Below are 12,265 nucleotides of genomic sequence, written 5' to 3' on the forward strand. Positions count from 1 at the left end.
GAGCATTCTCACGTCGAAAAAACCCAGTGTGTGGACCTCAGCACTAGAAGGGATGAAAACAGAAGAATTCCTTGAGGGCTGGCAAACTGTGCAACTTGAATACAAATTCTTGCAGGTGCAAAGAGTGTCTGGTCTAGCACCTGCACCCGGAGCACCCAAAGACCCATGGCGGATCGCCTTCTGGACCCCGGACAAGGACAGAATCCTACAGACACCTTGTGAGCATGGATGTGGACAACTGAAAGTAAGAAAGTGAACATTTTTTGTGAACTATAGTACTCTGGTGCAGCGACAGAGATGATCTTTACGGACATAAAACAACTATTGCATAAACAGGAAATTCAGTATGCATTGCTTTATTCAGCAGAGTTGAGAGTTCTGCTGGATGGGACCGCTCACTTCTTTGCCATGCTGGAAGATGCTTGGGCACGGTTGGAGGGCTCTGGGATGCTGCAGGGGAGGCCAGACCACAGCCAAAGCTAGAACCGGTCATTGATGAACAGCTAGACAGTGGAGATTCTGTGGGAACAGGTTGCACAAGAAAGCGAATGCCAAGTGTAGAATGTTACAAAATATAGAGCAGTACAAGACACAGCACCTGACACCTGCACATGTGGAGGTGAGATAGACTCAAACAAGGCATCCACAAATGAGATGTGACCCCTGTGACTGCAGAGCATATTGCCTAGAATATCAAGGGAGTAATATCATTTGCGCTGCAGATGGCGTTACTTACCTGTTTGTCATTTACAGGCATAGTAAAATGTTGGGGGTGGGATGGAATGCTAAAGAGGGCACTGGCCTTCTTCATGCTTTTCAAAGGCGGGGAGAAGTTCAGCAGGACCTATACATGTCAGTAAATACTTTGGGACACACTCATCACAGTGTTCAGGTGGACAATACAACTGGTGGTTCACAATCACTGTTACACTGGTGAAGTAGTTCCACAAACCTAAGCTGGGGAAAGGAAATACAAGATGCACCACATAAATGTAAGCTTGAGCCGTGCTCAAGAGGAATCATTTATCAATTCCCCCTACCGTGCACAGTGTTCTCATAAATGACGTCATGTGGGATGGCATGCGTGTTGGTATGAATGCTATGATTTAACATGGTATAAGTGATGTAATATGAAAGGGTATAAGCAGTGCCTAGTTATAGCCAATTTAGACTGGGTAGTGAGCAGACAACACAGTGTTTGGAGGTGTGTGAGTTGTAGTAATGTTTGGGACGGTGCAAATTATAACTAAGTTATAACTATAACTTTTCAATTTCTAAGGTTTGTGTAATTCAAATTGGTTTTGTATGGAAATAATAAATTAAAGTATCCTAACTATAACTTATTTTCAACCTTTGTTTTTTTCATCACATTTCAGTTTTTTTCAAAAATTGGTTTCAAATCGTATAACGTTGTTTATTTTGCTATCTTATATATATAAATACATACATAAATATGTATGTATGTAAATATATATATAGATATTTTTTAAACTTTTCAATAGTACTGCGGTTCTTTATCGATAACTTCTCATGGAGTGGCGTAGATTGGAATAGCACAAAGTAGAGTGGTTTGGAGTACAGCAGAATGAGGTAGAGTCTCACCAAATGGAGTAGGGTAGAGTGAAGTTGGGTAGAGTGGCGTAGAGTGGCATTGTGTGGAGTGGAATGGTGTACAGTAAAGTGGAATACAATGGAGTGACAGTGGCATGGAGTGACACACAGTAGAGTTGAGTGACATATAATAGAGTGGTGCAGAGTAGAGTACAGTGATGTACAGCAGAAGAGAGTGGTGTGAAGTGCAGTGGTGTATAGAGGTGTAGAGTAGAGTGGCATAGAGTGCAGTGGCATAGAGTAAAGTGGGGTACAGTGTAGTGGCATCGAGGAGAGTGGTGAAAAGTAAGTAGAGTGCTATGGAGTGCACTGGCAAAGAGTAGAGTGCAATGGAGCAGAGTGCAGTGGCATAGAGTAGAGTGGTGCAGAGTATAGTGGAGCAGAGTGCAATGGCATAGAGTAGAGTAGTGCAGAGTAGAGTGCAGTAGCGTAGGATACAGTGGTGTTGCATAGAGTGCAGTAGTGCAGAGTACAGTGCAGTGGTATAGAGTGCAGTGGTGCAGAGTAGAGTTCAGTGGTGTAGAGCGCAGAGGTGCAGAGCACAGTGAAGTAGAGTGCAGTAGCGTAGAGTGGTCAGAGTCGGGTGACATAGAGTGCAGTGGCATAGAGTGGTGCACAGCAGAGTGCAGTGGTGTAAGGTTAGAGTGGCAGACAATAGAATGCAGTGGCACAGAGTGGATTAGAGTGCAGTGCAGTACAGTGAAGTGGTGCAAAGTAGAGTGGTGCAGAGTAATGCAGCGCAAAGTAGAATGGCATAGAGTAGAGTGCAGTGACGTAGAGTGTAATGGTGCAGAGTAGAGTGCAGTGATGTAGAGTGCAGTGATGCAGAGTAAAGTGCAGTGATGTAAAGTACAGTGACATAGAGTGCAGTGGTGTAGAGTAGAATGGCACAGAGTAAAGTGGCATAAAGTGCAGTGGCATACAGTAGATTGGTGAAGAGTGCAGTGGCATAGAATGGTGCAGAGTAGAGTGCAGTGGCATAGAGCTCAGTGGTGTAGAGTAGATTGGATCTGGAGAAGCGGGCTCTAATCTCCAAAAAGGCATTACTCCTTTAAAAGCTAAAAGTGGCCCAAATGCAATGGCGAGACTTATCCTTGGACACTGCCAGAGGCACCTGGAAAGCCTCACAAAGCAGAGAATATGATCTAGTAGATAAGGTGGGCATATTGGTACCCTGATTGGTGACCAGAGATGTCTCAGACACTATTTTCCCCTATATACTAACTATGTATGGGAAAAGATTGACCGTTCACTTTGGACCAGCCATTAGGATCTGTGGCTACAGAGTTCATTTTGTGAAATGCTTTTCAGCCCTGGAAAGTTGTGGTAAATGTGATTCCAAAACTGGAAGAGAAGCACAGGGTTTTTCCCAGAAACAACAGAAGATGGAAAATTCCTTCTAATTCTGTCATTATTCTGTAGCATAATGCACATGTTTAGATTTTACATAATCAGGTGATACACCAGAAACAGACATGGTTTGTACACAAATTCTGGCAATTTAGTTTGTAGATTACAAAATGATTCAAAGATGTTAAAATAAAGAAAAGACAAGAAAAACCTGATCCAACTTGTCAAGGAGACACGCGACTGTGATGTTTTAAAGGCCAGAGAATGCTTTTCTTTCACCAAACATTCAGCGAGCGCTACATTACCATTAACTGTCCGGTTTCCAAAATATAGCATATACCTTCCAGGCCAAGCTTTCCCCTAGTATGTGCTCAGATTCTCAGATTAAAAACTGACGGCCTGATTTAGAGTTTGCTGGAGGAGTTGCTCTGTCACAAACGTGACGGATATCCTGTGGGCCGTATTATGATCTCCATAGGCTATAATGGGATTGTAATATTGGAGGCGCTACATCCATCACATTTGTGACAGATAAAACCACATCCGCCAACCTCTAAAACAGGCCCTTAGTTAGTTGCGCCATTATTTTTACATTAATTTAAGAAAGAAACACTCAAAACAATTCTCATAGCTACTCCTGGATCGATAGAGGATTGAGAGCAATATTCCTACTGTGGTCAGCGTAAAAATACATCTCTGAGAAATACAACGATTTAGGATAAACTGAATGTATTAGCAAAGTTGTTGAGAAAAAGACCTTTTTAAGAGGCTGCAGAATTTATTGTGCAGGTAATTGGGAGGTGCTGCTCTAGGGGGCAGAAATATGTATTTCTTGTCTGAAATGTGAGCCACATGTTTGAAATATAAAAATATTTTTGGCTGCCTTTGATGAACGCGCTCCTGAGTGCTGCCTCATTGCTTCTTATTTCTTCCACCGCAGTCAATTTTATGAAAATACATTTTTCTGGTTGGGTGTTCAATATGATTCCACTTCTTTTGCCACATGTAGAAGGTATGTGTATATTTTGATATATATACGTGCACCGTGTATGCAGAAGAGCAGCCACCAAGGGTGACCTTCCATTTATTGCAAAAACTGAGTTGAGTGTAAGTAGGGGACATAACATGAGATCTGAAGGGAAGCCCTAAGTGGGCCCTTCACTCCCGTAAAAACGGTAGCAGTCATGGAAAGTCTGCATAAGTGGTTTATGTAATGCTAAAGTGACGGATATCCTGTCCGCTGTATTACAAGTTCCATTATATCCAATGGACCGTATAAACTGCGGGTGGCACGTCTGTCACGTTTGTGACGGGGTATCCCATCCGCCAAGGTCGTAATCAGGCCCATAGTGTTATCACATTTTATTTGGCCACATTCATTTCTACTAACATGATGTATATGTATGGATGGATGGATGGATATATATGTGTTTAGAGTGCAATATGCTATTCATTATCACTGTCAAGTGCAGAAAGGAGCTAGGACTCCATGAGTTGAACCTGCAGGCGACTGATCATGCATCCCTCCAACAACAATGGTAATTTAATTTATTTAACTATCTATTTATTTATTTTATAATGCATACTGTTACACAGGGAAGGTCATCCTGGTGCTTAGACAACCAGCAGCTACCTGTTGATAGAGCCACGTTTTAGGATTTTTCTTAAATATCTGAAAACTGGATTGTTGATGGTGGGATGTCAGAAGACTGTTCCAGCTCTGGACTTCTAATTTAGAGACAGAGTGAAATCCACATTAAATAGGTAAAACCAGAATACAGGGGGTCAGTTTACAATAAATAGTGAGACACAATCACAGTAACTATACGCTGTGGGTGTAGCACTAGATGATTTCATTTGCAAAATCATTCTAGAATGGAATTATTATGATTCTAAGCATTGTTTAATTAAGTCGTTTAAGATATATATTTTGGTGAAAACATGAAATTTGACCTTTGCACTGTGTAACCACAATGCAAATCTGAGCATTTTGTGTTTTTGTCACAGGTATGAAACAAAGCGCTATGTAAGTCTTACAATACAGTACATGTGCGAGCAAGAGGCCAGTTCCACAGGCCACAGGAAGTTCTGCTACATCTCGCTCACAACATGAGGAAACACAAAATGTACTCTGCTGAAACGTAGATTAGTGTTTTTGACACAACAACAAGAGCTGCACTGCAGGGTGGGGAGGGTTGGAAGAACAAATGAACACCCCAACAACACACCACCACGCACCCCACACACACACCCAACCAGGGAGGTATCACCCCTTCCTCTCATAAGCACCCAATTATACTAAACTCTTGTACGTCTTGTGCTGCAGTTTTTCCTCCACAGCAGATGGTGCAAGGAAGGGCCAGTAAGCTGGTTCACAAACTCTGGGTGTGGATAAAAGGTCTGTAGCCCAATGAAGATAGCTTCCACCGACCACCACTCGTCACAAGATGTGGTGAGGGAGATGCCAGTCACTCTCAATGAAAGCACGGGTTAATATGCACTGCTTCTTGATTCACAGAAAGTCTGGTCACTTTCACTCATCACTCCTTTCACTCGTCCATCCATACTTTCACTCCATCCATCCATTTACACTTCCACTCATCCATCCATCCTTTCACTCATCATCCATCAACCCACCCTTTCCATCCATCCATCCATCATGCATCTGTCCATCCACTCATCCATCCACCCTCCATTTCACTCATACTTCCTCCCTGCATTTCACTCTTCCATTATTTAATCCATCCGTTCACTCATTCATCCATGAATCAATCCATCCACCATTTCATCCATCAATCCATCTAACCATCCTTCCTTGTACTCACTCTGCCAAGTTAATTATGAGCCTCTGTCTGCCAAACAGCAGACAGAAGAGGCCCATCAAGAATCCCACCCCATTGTAGCTGTTAAAGGGGGAGGGTGATGATGCCCCTGATGCTGGCAGAAACTTAACTGCACACTCACATCTTAGTCCACTAGTGCAATTGTTGTCCGCAGCTGGTTCCTTCCTTCTCTTAGGCCTCTACAGAGTCGAGATAAGGAGCTCAGCTCCATGATGTTTTTTCAAAGTGAAACCAAATGTAGTACTAAACACCTGATACTGCCAGGACAGCAGCCCCTGACTCGTCCTACACCCTGCCCATCTGTGATGACCTGAAAATGTTGCTACCAACTTCTCCTTGTCCTCATTGGCCAGCCCCACCCTCAGCCGGTGAAGTGAATGGAGCTTTGCCACCTCCTCCCAAGGCCACTGTTTATGCACCCCAAAAGCAACCGAAGCCATGGCTTTCTAATTCAGCAGTCCCTGTCCTGTGATGTCACTGCTGTAGCTTGTGCCTGCAGGCAGTGGTGTACAAAACTTAAAGACCCTCCCCTGCAAAGTACCTGTCGGGGTCCCCTTATACTATGCTGAGGGGGCCCCCTGGAGCTCAGCCACCACCCCCCCTCCCAAATTCCCCCCCTTGCAATGCAGGGGCCTCAGGGGCCTTTGTTACGCCCGTGCCTGCAGGTCGAAGGAATCCTCATAGCTGGCACTTGTACAGTAGGACATCTGCAAATGCACTAGAGTTCACCCAGGAGAGTCAGCACACTGTCTCAAGACAGTGATTTATTTTCTGCTGCTCTGTGTTTATTTCCCCGTTCTTGCCTCTCCCCAAGGGTAGCATGGCAACGCCCCTTGTGCCCATGAACACCAGTCACCCCTGAGATTAACTATACCCTTTCACTGATTTATCATTATTTTCAGGTATTAAACTTTCTGTAGCTTAATTATTATTTTTTTTGCTCTGAAGAGAGACAGTGGATGCAAGGCATTCCTGCTGCCTTCTGCCATCCCCAGACTAGCGGCACACTAGTACATTATGGCCCTCATTACAACCCTGGCGGTCGGTGATAAAGCGGCGGTAATAGTGCCAACAGGCCGGCGGTGAAAAAAATTGAATAATGACCACGGTGGAAACCGCCAAGACAGACATCCACTTTAACACACTGACTGCCACGGCGGTAGCAACAAGCACTGCGGCGGTAACCGCCAACAGCCAGGCAGAAGACAATGTTCCACCCACTATATTATGAGAGGACAATCCGCCACCTTTTCCGGGGCGGTACCAACGCCATCAAAAGCACGGCGGAAACAGTACACAGAAGGGAAACGACTTACCTCTGGACATTCAGGGAACAACCACGACGCCATGGAGCCCGAACTACAGGTGTTACCCATGCTGGTCTACCTCCTCCTACACCAGGAATACCAACGCCGGCGAAGATGACCACGGTGAGTACCGCCCCTAGCACACAGGGGAGGAAAAAGAGAGTGACACATGCATGCAACACCCCCACCCTCACTGCCATCCCCACCACCATACACACAAACAGATGCAGTAACATTACATATACACCCCGTACCCCTCAGGAATAATGCAAGGACAAAATGATTTGAAGAAAGTCAGTGTAATATGTAAAAATACTATGAATAAGTGCATCAAAAACCAAATGTATATACATTTTTACAAATGCATGGACACTGCCCAGTCCATAATGTCTGTGGGCCACAGCGCCATATCACATAGGCCAAGGCCCCACTTGACTCCTGCCTCAATACGGATAGAACACTGCTGTGGCATCAGGTCGAAAATACAAAGGCACCTCAGGGGGAAGGAGAAAGGGGGGGCACCTCAGCCAGAACATGGGACAACGCCACTGGTCCTGGAGGGGGCTACATTCCCTGTGCGATGTCCTGGGGAGTGCAAGGCCACAGTCTCTCAAGTGGGTGGTTTGCCCACTGCGTGGTCCTGGGGAGTGCAAAGCCACAGTCTCTCAAGTGGGTGGTTTGCCCACTGCTTGGTCCTTGGGAGTGCAAAGCCACAGTCTCTCAAGTGGATGGCTTCTTCTACTGGTTCTGGAGGGGGCTTTGTGCCCAGTGTGCTTCATCCTGGCAAGGAGGGGGTGAGTGGATACCTTCTTCCACTGGTTCTGGAGGGGGCATAGTGCCCAGTGTGCTTCATCATGGCAAGGAGGGGGTGAGTGGATGCCTTCTTCCACTGGTTCTGGAGGGGGTTTGTGCCCTGTGATGCAGTGCTTTGGGGAGTGCACCTGGGTGTCATAGCCATGAGATTTGCAGTGGGCAGGATGCATGACACTCCATGGAGGCAGGAGTACAGTCCATCTGCCGGCGGCGACGGCTGCACAGTGGTGGTAGTGCCGGTGCAGGTGGCGGTGCTGGCAGTGGTGCTGTTGGCGGTGCAAGTGGCGGTGCTGATGGAGGTGCAGGTGGTGGTGCTGCCAGTGGTTGGGGGAGGCTCCAGCCCTTCCCCTGCAGCCTCGGTCGGCTGCCCATGGGGGCTGCTGCTGCTGGCAGTGGTGCTGGTGGTGGTGCTGATGGCAGTGCAGGTGGAGGGGCTGGCAGTGGTGCTGGTGGAGGTGCTGCCAGTGGTGGGGGGAGGCTCCAGCCCATCCCCTGCAGCCTCGGACGGCTGAAGTGCCACGGTCCAACTCTCCCAGTTTAAATCTCGTCTGGCCGAAATTAACTTGGAACTTAACGAGACTAAAAAATACCTTACGCGACAGAAGATCAACAAACTTCAGAAAGACATAAAGCGATTTAGTAGAGAGAAAATCTATCCCTACACGAAAGATGATTACCAATGTGAGGGAGCCCCTGAGACTTCAGATGATTCCGATGTTCCACAACGGAGACCCCGGACATCTCATTTCAGCTCCAGCTCAGACGATTGGAGTAGCGACGAGGGACAGAGAATGAATCAGAATCGCTATGTTCCTCCTGTGCACTTCAACCCTACATTTCCATACCAACAGGTCCCTCCCTGGCAACAAATGCCTATACCTTTTTTTCAACCGCAGCCACAGTACAATTTCAATCCTTTTTTAGGAAGAGGCCGGGGCAGAGGCAGAGGCAGAAACAGAAGGAGAGGCAGAAACGTTCACTGGGCTCAGGAGGAACCTCAAATGGTTACCAGGAGCCGCAGTGTGACAACACAAAAGAAACCCTAGTTGTCAATCTCTCTAGTGTCTCTCTCACACCTACAGAGACGGCAGTTCTAGAAAAAGGCTTAGGCTTTGTACCTACTCCTAAGGAGGACCAGTTCCGACTAAATTGTGAAATGTCAGCCCCATTCCGGAAGATCCGTCTACACTTTTTCGTCAAAGACCGTCCTTTGGTAGATTCGAGAGGTGATACTAACCTAAGAAATCCCTCCACCTTTATGCCTCCCCCCACTTCGGTCCCTATAGAAGTGCTCACCTTTGAGAAGGCGGTGCGCCATGAAGTCCAACTCCTGGAACCTCTCCTTTCATTTCAGAATATCTCGAAACTGGAACGAACAGCGATCCATTCCTTATCCCACAATTTGGAAATCACCATTAAACCCGCAGATAAAGGAGGCGCTATTGTGGTTCTAGACACAACCAACTATAAACAAGAATGCCTCAGATTGCTCAGCGATGGAGCCTATTACAAGCATATATCGATTGATCCTACCCCACGTTTACAACGCATGATTCGTGGGATGATAATTGAAGCAGAATCAGCTGGCTGGATAACCCAGCATGAAGCAGGGTTCCTGGATGCAAAGAATCCCAGGATACCCTATTTTTACTGTCTCCCTAAAATCCACAAGGGCACTCCTCCACCTGGACGCCCTATAGTGTCTGGGATAGGATCTCTTCTAGAACCACTATCCAAATTTTGTGATTTTTTTCTTCAGCCAATTGTCCAAAAGACGTCCACATTCTTGAAAGATACCAAGGACACCCTGATTCTACTTGAAGATATCAACAATGCGGGTACCACTGATATGCTGATATGTCTATACGTGGAGGCTTTATACACCAATATACCACAGGAAGCAACTCTTGCTGCAGTGGAAGACATACTCCAGGCAGATACATGGACTTACAACACCCCTATCAGTTTTATCATGCAATGTGCAAGTTTGGCTCTCAAAGAAAACTTCTTTCAATTTGAAGAACGCCTCTTCCATCAGATACAAGGTATCTCCAGGGGGAATACTTTTGGGCCTAGTCTTGCTTGTTTGAACAGCGCCATATACTTACTCCTGCACAACCATTCTTTTCCAATATCAGATTGTGGCGCCGTTATATAGATGACATCCTGGTGATCTGGAAAGGTGATGCAGAACAAGCGAAAGCCTTTACTCAGGGGGTTAACACTTTAGATACTCACCTCCGCTTTAGCACCAACATTTCAGACATAGAGTTATCCTTCCTTGACCTGCGCATCACACTAAGAGAGGGGTACCTTCATTCCTCTGTGTTCCACAAACCCATCGACAGGAACAGCCTTTTACTCTTTAACAGTCACCATCCTAAAGCACTGAGAGATAACCTTCCCTTTGGACAGTTTTTAAGGATACAACGCAATTGTTCAGAAACTTCTGACTTTCACACCCAAGCGGATACCCTATGCTGCAAATTAAGTGAACGGAACTACCCTATCTCTAATTTTAGACGGGCTAAGAAAAGAGCCAGTAACATCCCCAGGGAAACTCTTTTGGCCAACACTACTCGTACTCAGCAATCGAGACTGACATGCATGACCACATTCACCCCTCTGAGTAACCAGATCAAGAACATTGTGCAGAGACACTGGCCTACCCTTAATAGTGCCGGGGAATCATTAGAACGGCCTCTATTCTCCTTCAAGAGAACACAGAACATTAAAGACCTAGTCGTCCATACAAGACCTGCACCCCGCCAGAATTCCAACTCCACTGGTGTTACACAATGGTTGGGAGTTAAAGGACATCACCCCTGTGGCGGGTGTAATGTTTGCCCTTTCACCATCAGCACACAGGAGCTGGACCTGGGTGAACCCAAGAAATGGCAATTAAGATCACACACTAATTGCCGTACTAAAGATTGCATATACATGATTATGGGGGTCATTCTGACCCTGGCGGTCTTTGACCGCCAGGGTCGCGAATGACGGAAGCACCGCCAACAGGCTGGCGGTGCTTCCAAGCCCATTCTGACCGCGGCGGTAAAGCCGCGGTCAGAAAACCGGGGCTGGCGGTTTCCCGCCGTTTTTCCCCCGGCTGGGCGAATCCGCCAGGGCAGCTCTGCAAGCAGCGCTGCCATGGGGATTCTGACCCCCTTCCCGCCAGCCTGTTTCTGGCGGTTGTCACCGCCAGGAAGAGGCTGGCGGGAACGGGTGTCTTGGGGCCCCTGGGGGCCCCTGCACTGCCCATGCCACTGGCATGGGCAGTGCAGGGGCCCACTAACAGGGCCCCATGAAGCTTTTCACTGTCTGCTTAGCAGACAGTGAAAAGTGTGACGGGTGCAACTGCACCCGTCGCACCGCCGCAACACCGCCGGCTCCATTCGGAGCCGGCTCCTGTGTTGCGGCCCTCATTCCTGCTGAGCCGGCGGGCGCTAACTTGCTTAGCGCCCGCCGGCCCAGCGAGAATGTCAGAATAGGGGAAGCGGTATTTTGGCCGCGTGGCGGCCAAATGGCGCTTCCCGCCTGGCGGGAATGACCGCCTATGTGTCCTTGTGATCTGAAATACATAGGTATGACAACTAGAATGGTTAAGATACGAATCAATGAACATCGTAGTACCATCAGGTGTAAGAGATCCTCGACGAAACTGACCAACCACTACATTGAGAAACACCACACCCCGGTGACCTCCAGTGGGTTATTCTGGAGACCATTAAAGCCACTAGAGACTGTGCCACTAAGTTATTTGAGAAAGAACAACGTTGGGTTTTCAGGTTGAAGACTCATCTCATTGGACTCAACAATGAGATTCCTTGGACCAACTTTATCCATAGGTAGTTATGCCCCCCACTTGGGTTTTGTTCACCTCCTCGAGCTGTTTTCCCCTTATCTTTGACCACACTATGGTCCTGGTATTATCCATGTTCTGTTCTTCACACTTTTCTTAAATTTTTTCTTTTGATTAAATTTTAGAAATGAACATCTCTCTCACTTTTGAATAGATACCATAATTGTGGTCACCTATCTGTATTCCATTCTGTTTTTGCTTGGGTAATCTACCCTATATACATGGCTGGAGCTCCCACTTTGTCCCTTGTTTGTGTCCATGACTCACTCTTGGTCACAGTCCTCTTTTTATTTCCTGCCTTCAATGCATTCAGCTTCCTTTAAAAGCTCCACCCATCGTAGACCCTTCATCGTTCCGGGATTTCACAGAACGATGTAGATGTATCGTCGATCGTTGCACGACTACGAGTAAGTGCCTCTCTTTGTGGAGCTTTGTTCTCTACTTCTAATTTTATTAACCGCCGATAATATGGGAGAGCC

At 46.7% G+C, this 12,265-nt stretch overlaps 1 long non-coding RNA gene across 1 annotated transcript in view; it reads left to right on the top strand.

Moving 5' to 3' along the window:
- Positions 1 to 12,111: 12,111 nt before the first annotated feature.
- Positions 12,112 to 12,265, top strand: part of LOC138297446 (uncharacterized) — a 189,410-nt gene continuing 189,256 nt past the window's right edge. The window contains exon 1 of the long non-coding RNA XR_011204111.1: positions 12,112 to 12,193. This is a non-coding gene — a long non-coding RNA (uncharacterized lncRNA). The remainder of the gene's footprint in view (positions 12,194 to 12,265) is intronic.

Source organism: Pleurodeles waltl, chromosome 5 (assembly GCF_031143425.1).
Source record: "Pleurodeles waltl isolate 20211129_DDA chromosome 5, aPleWal1.hap1.20221129, whole genome shotgun sequence".
NCBI classification, from domain to species: domain Eukaryota; kingdom Metazoa; phylum Chordata; class Amphibia; order Caudata; family Salamandridae; genus Pleurodeles; species Pleurodeles waltl.